General features: G+C 36.2%; 1 pseudogene; it reads right to left on the bottom strand.

Annotated features, from left to right (window-relative positions):
* Nucleotides 1–11,365: 11,365 nt before the first annotated feature.
* Nucleotides 11,366–16,408, bottom strand: LOC114887586 (annotated as a pseudogene).
* Between the last annotated feature and the right edge of the window lie 3,451 nt (nt 16,409–19,859).

Here is a 19,859-nt window from a genome sequence, read left to right as displayed (position 1 = left end):
TGGAAGAATAAATATGCCTATTATACTAACCTTGTGATTATCTAGATTCTAGAAGCAAATTCTAAATACCATAGAGGTTTGAAGGTTTAATATGTTTGGGATCATTTGACATGAATAATCATGTCATATTTTTGAGTAATTGGCAGAGAAAAATTAAACATTTTCAATGCTAACCCCAAAAGTAGTGCTAAATTTAAGTTATTTTAATTTCTAGCATAATGCACTTCCCACAGTACTCTTTTTTTATAAATGATAGCTTCTAAATTTTGATTCTGAACCACAAATCTGGTACAAACATGGTGACACATGGGTAGTATGCATAATTTTTAATGATAAAACTTTAGAAAATAGGGTGACATTATTTTTTTTAACTTTTTTACTATTAATATTTTTATCTTTTATTCTTAAATTTAATTTTTTTATTTTTTATTGAAGTATAGTTAATTTATAATATTATATTAGTTTCATATGTACTTATAATGATTCAATATTTTTATAGGTTACATTCTATTTAAAGTTATTATAAGTTAATGACTGTGTTTTTCTGTGCTATATAATATATCCTGTAGCTTATTTATTTTATATGTAGTAGTTTGTACCTCTAAATTCCCTATACCTATCTTGCCCCTCCTCCTTTCCCTCTCCCCACTAGTAACCTACAAGTTTGTTCTCTATATCTGTGAATCTGTTTCTGTTTTGTTATATTCACTAGTTTATTTTTTAGATCCCACATATAAGTAATAACATACTGTATTTTTCTTTCTCTGTCTGACTTATTTCACTAAGCATAATACCCTCTAGGTCCATCCATGTTGTTCAAATGGCAGAATTTCATTCTTTTTTATAGCTGAGTAATATTCTTTCCATTGTATATGTTTACAATATCTGTTTTATCCATTTCTCTGTTGATGGACACTTAGGTTGCTTCCATGTACTATTAATATTTTTAGTATTTTTAACCTTTTTTTTTTTTACTATTTTTACTATTAATATTATATCTCGTCACATAAAAGTAACCTCAGATCTTCAGATATGTTGGGAATATTCTTTCTCCTTTTTGTTACTGCTTTTTGTCTTATTCTGACTTCATTTTGCTGAAAATTGGTAAAAAGTTAGTAATATAATGTTTATTTTTATGCCTGGAAGTTTATTAATTAATCTCTAACAGTATCTGATATTTACAGCATAAAAAAGCATGTAATTTATGTGACTAAGAGGAAAATAAAAATAATAAATGTCAAAATTGTGTAGAGAGCTTTGCATCTCACAGATCACTTCCATGAGCTTATTTCATTTAACTCCTCTAAACCATGTGAGATATAATTTATTAACCCCTATTTTATCAATTAAAAATTTGAGACATAGAATTTAAGTGACTTAGCACAAATCTCACTACTAAGTGACAGTAACTTGAAATCACATCTTGTGACTCTGAAGCCTGAGTATTTTCTAGGAATACAGGGTGCTACTCTGTCAGTATATGATCAGGATGTCATTTCCCTCCTCTACTTGTACAGTTGCTTGTTTAATTTAGATTTAGGACTTTGAGATTAGGGAGACATGAACAAATACAGTGATGTAGACTGTATTGACATTAAAGGAACTAATTGTCAACATCTACCTGCATTATCTCCGTCAAGATGTACAGCCTCTCTGTATGTTCTGTACATGCCAGCACAACCCCAGCAGTTCCAGAGAGCATGGCATGCAGTGACTGTGGCCATGTTCTCATTATCTGTGAGAGGTTAATGATCCCCATTTTCTGCTGCTTAGAGATGCTTAGGAGGTGCATTTCCCTCCACAAACTCCAGCTTTTCCTTAAGCAAATTATTTTGAATTTTCTCAAATATGGCACAATTTTGTGTTTACAGGACTGGTCTGTTTTTGAACACACTTGCAACTGATTTGGAGTCAAGTCTGGTGAGTAAGGCTGGTGACTTAAGTAGTCACATTTCTTAAGGGTAATAGCATTTTAGTGTTGCAAAATCTTAGACAAACTATATATGTGAAGCAAGGTACATTCTTCCAAAATCACATTGATTTCTTTTTGAGCAACCTGATTCACAAGTTCCCCTTTGGCTATGTTCTCTGATACTCAAACTCTTCACTTGGTAGGGAGGTCATTGAGTATCATATTATTATTTTATTACTAACCCAATTCTCTGACACCAGCTGGTGTTCTGCAATTCATTTCAATTCAGACACTAACTACCTGGAGTTGGTGCCAAACTCCAGAGGTTTAAAAGGTCAAATCCTCCAGGAGACTACCTCATTTCACTCATCAGCCACAAAGCTCAGGGCCACCTGTACTTCTAACCAGCCAGCTATGAATTTGGGGGTTTCCGTGATCCCATCAGTCTCAATAACATCATCAAATGACTTACAGAAATCAGGAGAACACTATACTTAGAATTCCAGTTTTACTATAAAGGATACAATTCAAGAACAGCCAAGTGGAAGAGATACACGTTGCAAAATCTGAGAGGAGTCTAGATGCTGAGGTACCGTGCCAGGGTGTGTCACCCTCCTTGCACATTAATATATTCAGCATCCAAGAAGATTTTTGAGCTTTGGTTGTTCAGAGTTTTATTGAGGTATGATTATGTCACAGGCCATGTGATTGAGCTCAGTCTCCAGCTCCTGTCTCCTCTGGTGGAGGTGAAGGATGGGGTGAGGCTGAAATTTCCAGCCCTCTAATCACATACTTGGTCATTCAGGAGTAGCCAGCCACTCTCTTGAAACTTAGATTTGGCATATGCTCAATGAGTGTGGTAGGTACATTATATAATTCTAGAAACGGTATTTCAAGTTAATTATTAATTCCCTCCATTTAAAATGCGGAAGTTTAAATATTTTCTTCTAGGTCACAAAGCAAGCAAGTAGCATAACCAAAATTCAATCCTCAAGGTCTTTTCTTTTCCCAGTTAGTCAGGGAAGATGCTCCCTGTCTATTCATAGACACTTTTTTATCACATGGGAGGAAAACAGTTTTTCACTAGGGTCTTAATTTCAGATTGCCAAGCTAACAATTATTCTCAGGATTTTTCACAGAAAATCTACAAAACAAATGATATTGATCATGAGCTCTATTTATTGAGGCCTCTTAAAACATCTGCTGGCAAGATATTAAGGAGGGTTTTGGATTAAATTTTAAAATGTGCTACTGAATTATACATTTTTCCCCTTTGTTTCCTTAAAGATATTTTGAAGCCTTCACTATTTGTGAAGGGAAATCTCAAGGATGGTCTCTGAAATAGTAGTAAGACAGACACAAAGTAAAGGAGATAAAAAAGAATAAATTTTCCAAATTTGAAAAGGTATAACAATACACAGAGTATTTTTAAGTCATTTCTTAACACTGATGCTCTCTGAAACACAGAGGGGTTTCAAAATAAAACACAATTTGAAAAATCAAAGTATTTTGCTAGCTTCTTTCTTTGAAGCTCAAAGCTTATTTTAAGTTGAGAGACTTGCAAAGAGTCAGAACCAGAAGGGTGTGCTAGAGTGGATGCCTCTAAATTCTCATCACCCTGAGGGCAATACAAGGAGAACACGTAAGGGAGAATCGATTTAGAGGGTTAGGATAAAGAAACACAGCCTTCCCTCTACCCTTTTTAACAAGTTGTTCAAGTATATAAAGAACTGTTGTACCTATGCTGGGAGATGCAGAAACATCATTCTAACTCCCCTAGAAGTGAAGAGATGCTCTAGATCTAGGGAAGTGGGAGAGAGGTGGAGAAGAAGCTGCATTTCCAACTTTTGAAGTGGACCTCAGGATACATTTCCTGTGGAAACAGCACTGAAGTTGGCCATCATGGGTGGTGGAAGCATTATGACCAGTGTATGAAACGTAAATCAATAGTTAGGTTCATTTTGGCCGAGGCTAGCCTTTTCAGCATAATATAACACTTTCTAAGAATTTTTTTTAAAGCAACCCATTCTTTATCTGAGATACAACTAGCACCAAGAAGTGGAAGGTTTACCCAAGAGGAGAGGACGAAAGCAGAACATTATATCTTCTTCCTCTCCTCAGATTCCTTCTTTCTTCATGATTAACACAAATTGAGTACTTTCTACTTTCAGGCACTATTTTAAGTGCTTTCTATGAAGTAACTCAATTATCAGAGCATTCCTTTTTGATAGAAATTATTTTATCCCTTTACAGATGAGAAAACAAAAGAACAAAGAGCAGAAGCAGCTTATGCTAGTGTCTACAGCTAGTAAACTCACTCCAGGCCATCTGATATCAGGGTTCATCTCTTAATCACTGCACTGTATTGCCTTCTTGGAGTAATTTAGATCTTGGCTCTAGATTCAGTTTGAAGTGTGTTCAAATATTAGCTCTACCAAATCCCAGCTTTTTTTTTTTTTGAAACCAATTATAGTTACGTAGCCTTCTAAGCCTTAGTGTCCTCATCCATAAATGAAGTAAATAATATTTATCTTCAAGAGATGTCATGAATATTAAATAAAATATCTGGCAGTGAGACTTAGTATCCCAAAATAAAATTTTATTAAACTTTGGTTTTGTGTGTTTCGGAAAGAATTAATGAAGTATAATGCTCTCTTACAATCTAGCTTAGGCCCTGGTAAAATCTTGTTGATTGATTGCTACAATAGAGACTTTTCAATAAAACTGTTGTAAAAATAAATGGATACTGCCCAAATGAGACCAAGCAAAAATTATTTATTCAGAGTTTGCTTAACAAAGGGGTCAGCCACCATCACTTGGCAGAGACTAAAAGGCAGGGGAGTTGGGAAGCTTTGTAGTGGGGGAACAAATAGGGAAGCCTTCAGGTGTGCACTGATTGGAGGTCGTTAGCCTGGTGAAGCTGAAGACTGGCTAACTAGACGCGAGGCATCCGATGTGACTGTGTAGGGGAGCATATTTGCTCCTGAGTAAGGGCTAAGTGGAAGCGGGGGCAAAAATTAGGAAGCTGACAGTTACCAACTAAGTTTTGTCCATTTTGGGTGGATTATTACAAAGGTTGGGTGGGCTGGTTGCCACAGGTTATAGGTCAGAGTTCTGTATTTACATGTGGTCTAGAGAATGAGAAAACCATTCAACTCTTCTCCAGTCCTCTCCAGATGCATACCTGAAACTCTGAAGGTGGTAAAACTGAAAGCTTTCCCGGAAAGTGTTTGTTTGGAAATCCTTTTGAAGGAGCTTTGAGGCAGCTCCCTGTCTTACACAACAAACAGTGTTAGCATTTTCGACCTTGTGTCACACTGTATTGTACCGTGATGATGTTTGCCACACACTAACTTCAGATTCAGTTGAGTTAACAAAATCAACCCAGTCCATGACATTATATTACCCTCCGAGTCTGCTGAATAGATGAGATGTAGGACAACAATTCAGGCAGGGGGTACTGAATAGTCAGAGATAAAGTGCTTGCACGTCCAGCCTACCCATGTTACGTTCACATTCAACCCAGCAGTGACTCTACATGTATATATACACAGTCATCTCCAATTCATTGTTCATGCTGGGAGAATGAGTAGCATCTTCCAGGACTGTTCTCTGTGATTTTAGACAGATGTTCAATGCACGTAAATTTTACTAAGGGCCCAATTGGAATGTTTCCAAAGCATAAGAGAAATTTAAAAATGCACTAACTTCACAAAACAATTTTCTATTTTCAGTCAACTTTGCTTTGCTTAAAATGCCTTCCTGAATTCTCCCCTGGAAGGACAATGGATTTTTTGCTTTATTTGCACTTACTTTATGGTTATAGTGTTAGTGTCTAATGTATCATGGAAAGACTATTATGAATTGTGTCTGCATTTGCCACCAGAATGAAAATGATTTGTAGCGAAAGTGCAGAATAGATCTAACCTTAATAACACTTCTTTGTTTCATGCTACATCATGAAATCTTGTTTTCTTTCTATTTTTTTAATTTTCTTGCCTTCAACATTTACATTTGTGAAAAGGACCATTGTTTATAATACAATATTCTCTGTGGGTTATTGTCTCCAAAGGAAATGTTCCTTCTGCTGGGTCAGCATACTACCCATCACATCAAAGCTATCAGTGATAGAATTTCTAGAAGTATCTACAACAGAGTCTAAATTTTATTAAGCAAGGGTAATAGGGGAACATTATTTCCCTATTCTAGAAATAGAACTTCTTACCTTTATAGCTCATGCCCTCTGTCTTTTTAAAGACTTCTTGATGTACCATTAAACCACTTTTTATTCAGATCATTAACAATAATGGTTTCCAGTTTGGGGTGACGTATTATGCTTCAGGGATCATGTCAAGCTCTTCAGATTTGCTGTTTCATTCAAATCTAACACCAGTACCATTAAGTGGGTACTGAATTTGCTCTCCACTTTCGTTTTGTTTTTTGAGACCTAAAGAAGTTAAATAAGTCTCTTGATGTAACACAGCTAATGAAAAATGGATCTGTGACTGGGAAAACTGGGAGATCCCTTAATTGGGTATTTATTCTTCAACATCTACAAGGGCACAGATAACTGAATACCTACTGCGAAGTGTTGACAAATTGTTCTTAACTTCGTGTGCGTGTGCATAAGTATATTTGTTTTTCAGGAAAATAATATAATGAAAATACTCTGGGTTATACATGCTTAAGTTTGAAACCTGACTGTCACTTAATAGTTGGGTCATATGGGGGTAAACTATTAAATTGTCTAAGCCTGTTACTGTTCTGCAAAATAAATCTTATACTACCTCAATTTTTTATTAATGTAAAATGAAAAAATATTCTCTACAGTGCCTAGAGCAGGCTTTCAAAGCTGGCAGTGTTATTAAATTTAAATAGAGCTTTTTATTCCCAGCACTGAAGGTTTAATTTCAAGGACTTCAAGGATTGAATATTTTTTAGGTATTGTTCAAACTAAATGAGCAAGAGAATAGAGAATGGCATTGAGAGATTGAATTACTGGAGGCAAGTGCAATGTAGAAGACAAAGAGGCAGCATAAGTATTAGTCAACTGAGAAGGCAGCGTTAGTATTAGTCAACTGAGAAGGCAGCAGACAGACAACCAGGACACTCAGTTAAAGTCTAAGTTTCTGCCATGTTTCCCTCAAAATATGAAAGTTACAGAAGGTACTAACTGGCTTCTTTATTTTTTTTTTCAGATGTCTATATTAGCTCTCCAGAGCAATTAATTTATTCAGAAAACATTTACTAGATGATTCATTTAAGTCAGGCCATTAGACATATTCTTTTGAAGTATTGAGGACATTTAAAAATAGAGCTGGAGTTGGCCATTGAGACCATCAAGCCAAATATGTGTCTTAGTTTGGCTTTCGCTAGAAATATACCCTAAGAAGGCTTTGAGTGCAAATAGTGTATTTGAGAGTAGAGGAAATACCAATAAAGGAGTGAAGAAGTGAGAAAAAGAAAGGATAAAGCCAATAAGGGGTATGTTTTCTAGCAAGCAATAAAGGCAATAAATATTTATCTGGTCACTGATACACTTTCATTTGCCTAAAGAATTATGACATAATTTACTTACCAGAGCAAAATATTTGGTATCAAACAGAGATATCTTCTAAATTAACTCCCATTGCTCACCAGCTGCAATTTCTTAAAATTATTTCAAATCATTTTTGTGACAAGATATAAATATATAAAATATGTGTATTGTATGTGTAATATACATGATAGCTCAGACAAGCTTCTTACCTTTAGTTTATTCAGGGATAGAAAAACTTACCTAATAGAGTTGCTAGGGAAAAAAACTAACACTTAGCTGACCACATCACAGGAGATCAGTATGTTTCTTTTTTTTTCTTTTTTTTGGCTGCTCACCCATTTATCATTTCTTTTCCATTACCAATTCAGCATGCCATCTAGAACTGCCTCCCCAAATTACAAGGACACGCTTCTTCCTTTCTCATGCCTTATTGACTCAAGGAACTCCGAACTGATGTTCCATTTTTTTCTTATTTTTATCTTACTTGTAGATTTTTTTCTGCCCTTGTAAAAATAGATTGGATATAATGGCCACATCTTATTATTAAGGTAGATTGAAAATAAGTAATGGAGAAGATGTGTGACTATTAGCCTATTATTTTAAAGATATTTTTAATGAGTATCAAGCTCGTAATTATTGTCCACTGGAGAGTAAAAGAGCTAAATCTTTCTTATTTTCTTTTTTACCCCTATGAAAGAGACAAACTGTAGAGTTTTGTTCAATATTAAATATCTGATCTGTTCAATGGACAAGTACTTAAAAGGGAAATGTAAAGGGGAAATGAGAACTAGACTCAATGTTCAAAATCTTTAGTAGATGTATTGATTTTTTTCTTTTTATATTTCTACAATACAAGAAAAAGACATTTAATGATCACTGTTCGTGATGCTGAAAAAACTCATGGATGCCTGAGTTAAGCTTTGTACCATTAAAATATCAATGGCAGCATTTACCCTGTAGGCAATTGCAGAGGTGCAGCTGAATCACAAGTGATTGGGTTCTGAATATTTGGCAACCTATCTAATCATTAGAGTTACTGATATCCACTTAGTATGTAGATTTTAGAACTTGAGAACTATATTTGTAAGCTATCAGCAGTGAAAAGCAATCAGCATTGAGAAAAAACAAAGCACAACAACTGACTAATATTATTCATAGGCCATTTACCCAGCCTGCCATATATTTTGTAGGATCTCATTTTACATATTGGTTGAACCACATGAAATTCTATTCATATAAATCAAAAAGACTTAGAAATTCATATGGTTCAACATGACAGACAAAATGACGCAGGTCTCTTCATGGAGCTATGCCATACCATGACAGTAGCCTCTTTTTTTTTTTTTTTTTCAGGACCTAATGGACTTATGCCACTGTATTACTTGTAACACTACTATTTCTTTATCCATCCAATAATATTTATTGAGGGCCTACTATTTGGCAGACTTGGTACTGTGGACTTAGGTTACACTATCGGACAGAACAACCGATATCTTTACCCACATCAAATTTGTAATATAATAGATGACACATAAAATAAATAAGTAAAATATATGTACATTATTTTAATCAGTATTAAGGGCTAAGAACAAAAATATATAGCAGGGAAGGAAGATATTTTATGAGGGGATGGGGTTGTAATTTTAAAGTTGTTGTTCTGGAAGATTTCAAGAAAAAGTCTGGAAGGAAGTGAAGGACAAGTTGTGTTGCTGTCTGTAAAAAGCATTCCAGGCAGAGTGGAAAGCAAGCATGCACATCCTGAGACAGGAGAATGCCTGGTGTGAGGAGAGGGTCCATATGGGTAGATGAGGTAAGCCAGAGGGAAGAATAATGAATAAGAATATGAGGAGAATAATGATGGCACCAGATGAAGTAAAGCCTTTTGAATCAGAGTACGAACTTTTGCTTTTACTCTGAGATGGGAAGCCTTAGGAGGTTCTGAACAAAGAAGTAACATTATCTTATTTGTTTTCTAACAGCCTTACTCTGTCTAGTGAGTTGGTAATAGACTTAGGAGCAGCAGTAGATGCTGGAAGACAAATTAGGAGACTGATATAATCATCCCAGTGAGACATGATTTACTTGGGATAGAATGGGGTACCATGAAGAGGACAGAAACAGGTTGGATTCTAGATACATTTTAAATGTAGACTGAAAATATTTTCTGAAATGTAGAATATGAGTGTGAGTGGTACTGGGAGGTATTGGGAGTGACACCAAGACTTTTGGCTTTAATAGAAAGAAAGATCAAGTTGCTATATGTATGTTGGAGAAAATTAGAAAGAGAAATTTTGTGGTAGAGGAATGTCAGAATTTCAGTTTTGGATATATTGCATTTCAGAGGCCAAGTAGGTATTGAGTGTCAAGTAGCACATCAGTTAGGATTCAGTTAGGGAATCAGAACCAGTAAGAATGGTAGGGAAGAAGGGGAGCATTCTAGAGATTAGACTTCCAAAATTGTTGGAACTGATGAAGAATTTTTTGGAAAGCTGTAATCTTTGCATCTGGTGTGGTCCTAAAATCACTGCTCTGCAGCAGCGTTGGCAGTTGGGGAGAAAACAGACAGCAAGAGAAAGTAAACAGTACAAAATGAGCCCTGAAACAGCATGGAACAACCTACGATGACAAAAGAAAACCTGTGAGAACAAATCAGAACATATGTCTCTCTCTTACTCCCTCTAACCTCGATGATGAGGGTTGCCTTGCAGAAGAAGCTGGGTCACTTTGCTACAGAGATGCATGACGTGCTTGGCCTAAACCAGAGGAGTTGACAAGAGAAAATGCAATGGCAGCCAGAAAGGATTGGATAGTGTGACCTTCCTCATTAACAAGGTGAGCCAGCAGACTAGTGAAATGTGTGTGAGCTGCGGCAGCACCAGGCACATTCAGTACTTAATGTCCATGGCTTTGCTTTCAAATCTCATTTTCTTCTGTGGTCTACCCTAACTTGGAAATATACATAGTAGGGAATTATGGGAAATATTATCCCAGATTGGCCAGGTTGACCCAAGATGAAACCACCTCGTCTTGTCAGTTACATAGTATACCCAAAACGCAGGGAGGCAGGATGGATTTAAAGTGTGCATCTGGATTTATTCCTTTGAAGGTGGTACTCAAAGTAAAGCAATTGGATTATATCACCTAAGGTATGCATGTAGGCAGAAGAGAGAACAGTGTCCATGAATGAAGCCCCAGAGCATTGCAATTTTTTGATGTCAGGAATATGAGGAAGAACTTTCCAAGGACACTGAGAAAGAACAGGAAGAGTGTAAGAAGAGGGCTTCCCTGATGGCGCAGTGGTTGAGAGTCCGCCTGCCGATGCAGGGGACACGGGTTCGTGCCCCGGTCCGGGAAGATCCCACATGCCGCGGAGCGGCTGGGCCCGTGAGCCATGGCCGCTGAGCCTGCGCGTCCGGAGCCTGTGCTCCGCAACGGGAGAGGCCACAACAGTGAGAGGCCCACGTACCGCAAAAAAAAAAAAAAAAAAAAGAGTGTAAGAAGAAAATCAAGTGAGGATGGGATCCAAAAAGTCAAGCAAAGACAGAGTGATTCAAGGAAGAAAAGTGATCATTTCTCCTTTTCCCCCACCATTATCGAATTCCCTCATTAGGAATGTGGGCTTCAGGTTTTCATCCAAATTGTTTACTCTTTATTATGATAAAGAGTATAGGATAGTATCAGTCCTTTGTGTTTCATTAGATGGCAGAATAACTTGAAATACATTTTTTTCTTTTTACAAGTGAGAAAAAGGATTATTAAGAAAGCAACAATTTAGAAGTTTTCCCTTTGAATTTTATAGACTTGAGCACAATCTGAAGACAATTTTAATTTTGATTATTAACACACTGCACTGGGTGCTTCTTTTATAATGAGGAAGTTCCTGAAGTTTATGACATGCAGATATAAGTAGGTTATTAAAAATGGCAATGTTCGGTGGTAACTGTTGTAACCCGTTGGGCAGCAGTAATCATGTGTGGCTCAGCAGTTCCATGACAGCACAATTTGTGGACATAATCATCTTTCACCGTTACAGATAACCTATATTCCTAAAGGAGACCAGTGAGACAAGACTTTCCTATGTTTTCTTCAATCTAATAGATACCCCTGGATGTCTACTATGTCCTTTATGAAATCCGTCAACAGCCCATAACACTAAGTACAGTACTGTCTCGTTATCTGGAATGTTCATACTGGAAATGATTCCATCTTTATTAATTGTGTCCAAACCACATTTTTTAGTTAAAGATCAACATCTACCAACTCCAAGAAATGAAGAATTACTGCAGAAAAAATTTAATTCTTTCTCTGAAACAGCTTCCATTGCTTGGCCTATGGACTGCAGTACTTTGTCAACATAATCATTCACAGAAAAAGCATCTTTCTTCGCTTTAACACTGTAAACATTTTGCAGTTTTATATATACACACCAAAATCTGCAATCATGTAGGAAGTTATGCCTCAAACAGGCATCTTTGTTCCTCCTTGGCCACACAGTCATTGAAGGCATAAGCTGAAATCCAAAAGGATGGTGTCTATTTGCTGATATTCAAGAGCAATCATCATTAAATATATATTCAATATTGATTGGAGTCTGAGTCATATTTATTGCTGTGTTTATATTTTTAATAGCTTCTTCAAAATTCGCTTCTGGAGCCCCAATTTCATACTTTAGAACCCCTTATCTAATCACACATCTAAAGTCCTCTTTTTCTTTATACATTTTAGGTGTTCGTCCATTTGTTTCACTGTTCCACTGTGCTAAATATTTAGCGATGATTATAATCTGTGGAGTGTGGCTATGGACCTTTTCCCCCCATATGATCCAAATCATAAGACTGAAAATGTTCTCTCAGCTCAGGAAATGGTTTATCCAGTTGTAGATCTTCCAGTGCATCATTTGGGTAAAATTCCATTATCTGGATGTTCTTTTTTAATGATCCTCCTATAGCCAACTAGCCGTATAACCTCTACAGATTAAAAGAGCCATTTAAGAACTCCAGAGGACATCAGCCAAAGGTAGTAATGTACTTTCGGGGAGCCTAGCTGCAGCCATAGTAGTAAAGCTGCAGGAAAAAGAAAGGTCATTGTTCAGAAGATTTTCTAAACTCACTTCCACAAACTTTCAGACCCATTGTCATTTAATTGTTATGAGAATTCCATGACAAGTTGATCTTGGTTCTTGCTGATATCGCCTCTTTGTAAGAAAAAATGTTTTCAACATCTCTGCTTATCTGATATCCATCAATAATTGTAAATGAATCAGTACTGAGAGTACCAAGTTCTTAAGAATTGCAGTTCCTGTGGCTGTTGCATTTATTAGGCAAACATGAGCAAACACTAATTACTCCATGATTACTCCATAATCTTGCCCATGATTACTCCATAAACTCAGTAACCCTATCCCCCAGAAAAAAGCCAAGACCCTGCAAAGTGCCACAATCACCTCCTGCAGTATTTTTTTTTTTTTTCTTTTGCTGTACGCGGGTCTGTCACAGCTGCGGCCTCTCCCGTTGCGGAGCACAGGCTCCGGACGCGCAGGCTCAGCGGCCATGGCTCACGGGCCCAGCCGCTCCGCGGCATGTGGGATCCTCCCGGACCGGGGCACAAACCCGTGTCCTTTGCACCGGCAGGCGGACTCTCAACCACTGCGCCACCAGGGAAGCCCTCCTGCAGTATTTTTTTTTAATCAGAAACGCTTTTCTTTTTGTCCAGCTTTATTGAGATGTAATTGACATATAACATTGTATAAGTTTAAGGTGTACAGCATGTTGATTTGATACAGTGAAGTCCATTTTTAATATTTTAATGCAGTACAGGGTGAGATAGAAATGAAATTTCACTGTGAACATTTCTGTCCATATGTTTGGTTATTCCATTGATATTGAATGTTTCCTTGATATTCTTGTTTACTGAGCCCCACAGGTGAGAAAGAAAGGTCCCAAGGGGATAAGAATAAACTAGTTATCTTGGGGAAAACAAAAACAAAAAACCTCTTCAATTCTGATTTCATTTCAAGACCATTTTGTAATAGATAATGAAATCTCCAGTATAAACTGTGTAAACTCTCTAAACTACAAAGAATCTTCAACTTATACCTTTGTCATGTAGTCATTTGGCAGTTGGCATTAGGCTACCATAAAGCAATCATATTGCTACTTGTTCATTATCAATGCATGAATCATTATATCTGTAAAGAAATATGATTTTTTTCACATTATCTTTCCCTTTTTTATGTCTAGTGTTAGTAATATGTATAACATCTACAGTGTTTTGTATCATATAAGACAATGTTGATGTAGGTACTGACAGACAATTCATCTTGTAAACAGGCAAAGTAAACTTACAGTATAGATAAATACAGTATAGTACTATACATGTATTTTGTCTTTCTTATGATTTCCTTAACAACATTTTATTTTCTCTAGCTTACTTTGCTGTAAGAATTCATATATAACACATATAACATACAAAATATGTGTTAATTGACTGTTTATGTTATGTGGCTTCCAGTCAACAGTAGGCTATTAGTAGTTAAGTTTTGGGGGAGTCAAAAGTCCTTTTCGACTATGCAGGGGATTCATGCCCCTAACCCCCGAGTTATTCAAGGGTCAACTGTACATGCATAATTCAGAATGGAAATGTGTTCATATATCCATTATTATATTAAAACCAAATGTCCTTGTTAAAATGGTGACATTAGTGAATCTCTATTATTTTTATAATTTTATCACAAATTCAGTGCCATGAATTTAAATAAAAGGAATATGAAAAAAACATCAGTTTTTAGTTCTCATAACCAATGTCACTTTTTTTTGGTGGAAGTATTTTCTCTACTGTGTTTTGTCCATGTTCAGAGAAATTTTTAAAATCATCACAGGTAATAACCAGTTTAATCAGGAGTTCAGTTTTAGGCATTTGAAAGACAAATTGGATTTCTTAGTATTTTATTATTTGTCCTTGGTGCATAAGTTTGACAAATCATTTTATTATCATTTGTCTCAACAATATACACTGTCCAGAAAGTAGTACATGCATATGTGGTGTGTGTAAAGAACCTCTTCTTTAATGGCTTCAAGGAGATACTTGCCTTTTTTTTTTTTGATCAGTTTTGATCAGCTTTAAAAAACCGTCTTAAGTCAAGGACATATGGGCTTATTTTCAGTCTCCAGGTGCTTTAACCACCACTCTTCATAACCACCAATATATATCTTATATAATTAATCTCAATGTGCACTCTCAAAATATATTAGCAAAATATAAAGGGGGGGAGTAATACTTCAGTTTCTGTCCCAGATTGAATATCAAACAGTATCACAGGATATATATAGAGAAATTGTATGTAAATTTTGCATACCTAAGTGTTGTAATAGATGTGTTCCTTGTGTGCTACATAGGAGAAGGATATCTGTGTCCTGCAAACAGGATGGTGGGCATGTTGAGTTCTGTATTCTGGAGTGGTGTTGAATTTACACTGGTGTATCTGCCTTATCACCCCATATCTGTGTAATAATGATGAAGTAAATTTTTTAGTTTAAAGAAGTGGGTCCTGTCTAAAACTAGGGTGTGTTCTGTGGGCAAGTCAGGAATGTTATATGTGCACAATTGAAGAAGAAAAGCATGCAATAAAAATTAAACTTGGTATCTCGTCAGTTTACTCCATTCTGATTATTTTATCTTTGGTCTTCAGTAAGTGATTATTAGAGCAGCCCTGGACTAGCAGATGCCTCCCCACTCTGATTGTCTATGATGTACAGTACCCTGGTATTTCCCTTGAATGCCCTGCTCCTAGTAAATCCCATAGAGGTTTTCAGTAGAGACTTGAATTGGCCTTTCTTTCAATATGTTCCCTTTCCTGTATTGCCCCATCATGTAATATTATTTTAATTTCTTTACTACAATATTAATTTTATATTTCATTTAACTTTTTTTTTTTTGGTTATCTCTACCGTAAGAATGTAAACTCTCTGAGGGTACAGAATGCATTTGTCTTGTTTTCTTCTGTATTCCTTGAGCCAAGGATGATAATTGGCATATAATTAACACCAACTATTATTTTGGAATGATCAGACAAGTCTGTTGTATCCTAGATACTTACAATAAGTAACTGGCAGTACCAGGATTCAAATAAATACAGTTCCTCTGGAGCCAAGACCTCTTACCGGTATTCTGTAAATCATGACCTCATAACTCAAGGTTACTGACTTTCCCTTATCCTAATTCACACTCTCCAAATGCCAAATTGTCATACCAGTTTTGAACAAACCCAGCCCTGCAAGGGTGAGGAATTACTAGGAGTTTTCATGTTTAAGGTAGAGGCACATTCTCTGAGTAGATCTGAGTCTGAGCAGGGAAGGCATGTATGCTTTGAGCTTTGCTAGTTTATAACCCAGATTAGACAGTGCCAGACTCACAGAGGGGCACCCATCTCTTCACTGCCACACTAAACCGCTGTGATCCTTGAATTCTCCTGGGCTGGGCCTGAGTTCAGCTATTGGGAAATGTGACCTCGAACAAAAAGTTATTGAGCACCTTTAAAGACTTTTATGCAACTATAAGCTTAATATCAGATGTTAAAATAGTTAACACAAGAATAACTTGAATTATCAAAGGTCGTGTGTAAAATTTTTAATTCTACTGACATACTAGAGTCTGCAGATAACATCTGGAGAACTGAGTTTTTCTTTCATGCAAATGCTTATTAAGGACACACTATTTTCTAGGCAGTGCTCCAGAGAAAGGTGTACAATTGTTATTACTATACTTCACATAATGATATATCAATTACATTGACCAAACAATCATTTCCTCCTTCACGAGGCAAGAAAATAAACACATGATTTGTTTGTTTTGATTTTGCAAAGTTTCAATAGGATATTTCTGGTATACAATACATTGATTTTATTGATAATTAGTCTCACAACACTATTAGAAAAACTGCCAAGTTATTTACACTCCATTTTGTTGATTTGCAATTTCATTGATTAAGTGCAAAGAGGGACATGAATCAGATTGTTCATATCTGTTTTCTAGGTTTAGACCTTCCAGTGAAGTTACTAATACACAGTCACATTAAATAAAGTTTTCTGCTTCATAGAATGCATTAAGGCATCTGGATGACAACTTGGATGAACTCTAAGCTCTTTTTCATGTTATCCTACTTTCGAATTCATTTTCAATCTCCCCAAAATACTAATCTATTTCTAGTTTGAACTCCAGATCTCATGACCTTTCTTACTTCTGTTTTCATACCCATACCCCAGCCAGTTACCAAATATTATCAATTTTGGAAATATATTCCAATTCCTTATTTTTTCACAGTTCTCACTTCTAATGTTCCAATTTCAACTGGAGTCCTACCTTGCATCCAGGTTTGTCTCCTCCCAAAACACTCCCACAATATTTTTGAATTACCCTTTTTAGAACAGGGGTCAAAAGTTTCTTGTTGATTTATATCACCTCTAAAAAAATAAAATCAAAGCGCTTGTGCAGCAAGGCATCCAAGGACATTTGTGACCTGCTCCAACCTAACTTTGTAGTCTCATATCCTGTCCCTTTCCTGTGACTCCTTCAGTTTGTAATCCCAGCCCTGCCCCTCACACACATTCTAGGATTTCCTTAAAATAACACACATTTTCACATATTTCCTTTAATGTGACATACCATTCTTTCTATCATTCCTTTCAGACTCTACTTTATTAATCTCTACTCATACCTCAAAACCAATATCTCATTCTGGTTCTCTGCTAAACAACTTTGTATAAAACTCCATGGGAAGAAACTTCTTATTCTACTGTGTGTATTAACGTATTCAAGGTTTCCGTGCTTTTTAAAAAGGGTTTCTTTCTTTTGTTTATATCACTATGCTGAAGGCTCCTTGAGGGTATACACCAAGAATTATTCTTTTCTTGTGATTCCACGAAAACATGAGAAGGCCTAGACTATATAAAACACTAAATAAATGTGAAATGGGTGAATTAGACCCATTTTCATTCTCGTTTTCTTCAAACACCCACCATCTCTGGTGAATTAAATTTATGATTAATTTTAATTTAATACCTGTCTAGAAAGCAAAGAATATAGCTCTCATTTTCTACACCTAACATCATCTCCTCAGCTTTATTAACGTTTCAAAGAGAAAATCTTCACTGTGGGAACATTTTTACTAGAAGAAGATCTAAGTGTAAAGCAACTCTGAAACTTAACTTTGTAATAGACATAGTTGTTCATAAAAAGTTACTGTTCTGAAATAAGTCATTGCAGGGAGAAAAAAAACATCTCTTATTGAAATTTGGAAGACGAAAGGAAATCTGGCTTTTGGGAAGGTGATATGAACAAAAGAATCACATTACATGCCATAAAGGTTTTATGTGCTATAAAACGTGAAGTAATTCAAAGGTGTGAATTGACACACACAAAATTCTAAAGAAACCCAGAAAAGTTTTGAACTCTAGTCATCACTATAAATTTACATTCCACTAAGAGTTTCTATGCATATATCTCAAAAGATAGGTCCAGTGACTAAATTGGTTGGATATTCTAGGCATTTAGTGTTTGGGTATTAGAGATATGAGGCAACTACTACTCACCTATCATCCTTGATAAGAACATTTTTTTAACTCTCTCATCTAGAAATATAGTACCACTTTTCACTCACATTCGGTTAGTCATTATTTCCCCATCAACAGAAAAATATAAATTAAAATGTCTTAATGAATAAAGAAGCCTTTTCAAAAATGTATTCTCACCACTGTTGAGAAGGAGTTCTCTCCAAGACATTTCTACATTACCTTGTGACAGAGTTTGTTCCCAAGGAGGTTTGCATAGCAGACAGCTGCGGAAGCTAGAGGTAGTCTCTCCCTCTTGGTCAGAAGGCAGATATATTTCTGAACTAGGATAATAAAGATAATGCCTCCCTGCCAGGCAAAGGTTGTTCAGGTTTCTCTTTATAAAAATGGGGGTGTGGGGTTACAAAGCTTGGGTTCCTCAGTTGTATTATAGATCCACTGTGCATTGTTCACCTGGGCCTGCTTCCTATCTTCCCCATGGGACTTGGGGACAGGGGAAAAGAAACACGAAGCTCATGCTGCCTGCTGCAGAGTGAATATTAAACTGTTGAAATCCATTTGGTCCACTGCTTCTTTACTGGCACAGTATATGGAAATGTGGGAGTGATGTGGCAGCTGCCACTGTCACTGATGCTTGACCAGTAGAAAGCGTTGCTTCCCTGGATTTATTTCCTGGCACTTCTGTACCTCACAGTCTATGCTCCAGTTTGTAGATTTCCATACATTCTGGGCTTACACCCTTATTTCCTTTCTACTGCCCTTATATCTGCTTGGCCCTGATTACCTTCTTTGCAAAGTAAATTATATTGTCTTCTCCCTATGAAAATTTTCCTGACTTTTACAGGTACCAGGGTTTATATAAGTCATAGGCCCCTACTGTATCTTTTAGCACATCTACATTTTACGTATTATTATTTTATTTTTCATTATTTGCATTTATGCAAGATACATATACTGAAACAATTGAGCAACTGTTTTATGGCAATCAGTAATAGGTACTGGAGATGGGTTGATAAACAAAACAGACAGAGTTTCTAATCTCTGGAACCTTACAGAGAGTTGGGAAATGCGCACATTGTAAATTAACAATGATAATATTCATAATTGATTCATAAAGGTAGATATAGGGATATATGACAAGGGAATGAAACAATACAAGGTCCACTCTTGGAAGGCTTCTCTGTGGACAAGATTCCTCATCTGAGGCCTGAAGGGAAAGTAGAAATAACTCAGAAAAAGACCTGATAGACATTGTATAACATAGGACATAGCATCTGGCCAGTACTCAGTAAAGATTTGAGGACTGAAACAAACAAATATATTTTTTTCCATTTTTAATATGCTCTCCTCTAACTCCTATCACTTTTTGGAAGAAATTTGTTTTTAAGGCTTAAGTGTTACTTCCTACAAAGTGATCAAACTTATCCTTTTAAAACAAATATTTTCAAATCCTAAGGTCTGTGGCTGTTAGGTATACTAGTTATTAAATCTAAAGGGATATGTGATATGTGGGGACCCTAGAACTATGTCTGTTACTAAAAAATCACTTGTTACCTGTGGTGTAGAAACAAAATGGGCCTGATATTTTTTCTGCTTAATGAAGTGAATTACCTATTCTCAAAAAGGCAAAAGAAAACTTTTCATGGCACCTGCCTGACAGGAAACCACTTGTGGTGTCTGTTTACTAGACACAAAGAACCTGAACATAGTGCACCTGCAAGACAGATCATTCATCTTGTCAATGTCTGAAAGGATTTTTTGAAAAATTTCCCATTGACAGGTATCTCTATTTTGCATTCTGTTGACGGGAATGGAGCCAACGCTGTTTAAGAGAACTAAGTTG

Source organism: Monodon monoceros, unplaced genomic scaffold, assembly GCF_005190385.1.
Source record: "Monodon monoceros isolate NGI ecotype Baffin Bay Population unplaced genomic scaffold, NGI_Narwhal_1 Super_Scaffold_7, whole genome shotgun sequence".
Lineage (NCBI taxonomy): Eukaryota > Metazoa > Chordata > Mammalia > Artiodactyla > Monodontidae > Monodon > Monodon monoceros.
This window is presented reverse-complemented; position numbering and strand designations above follow the sequence as displayed.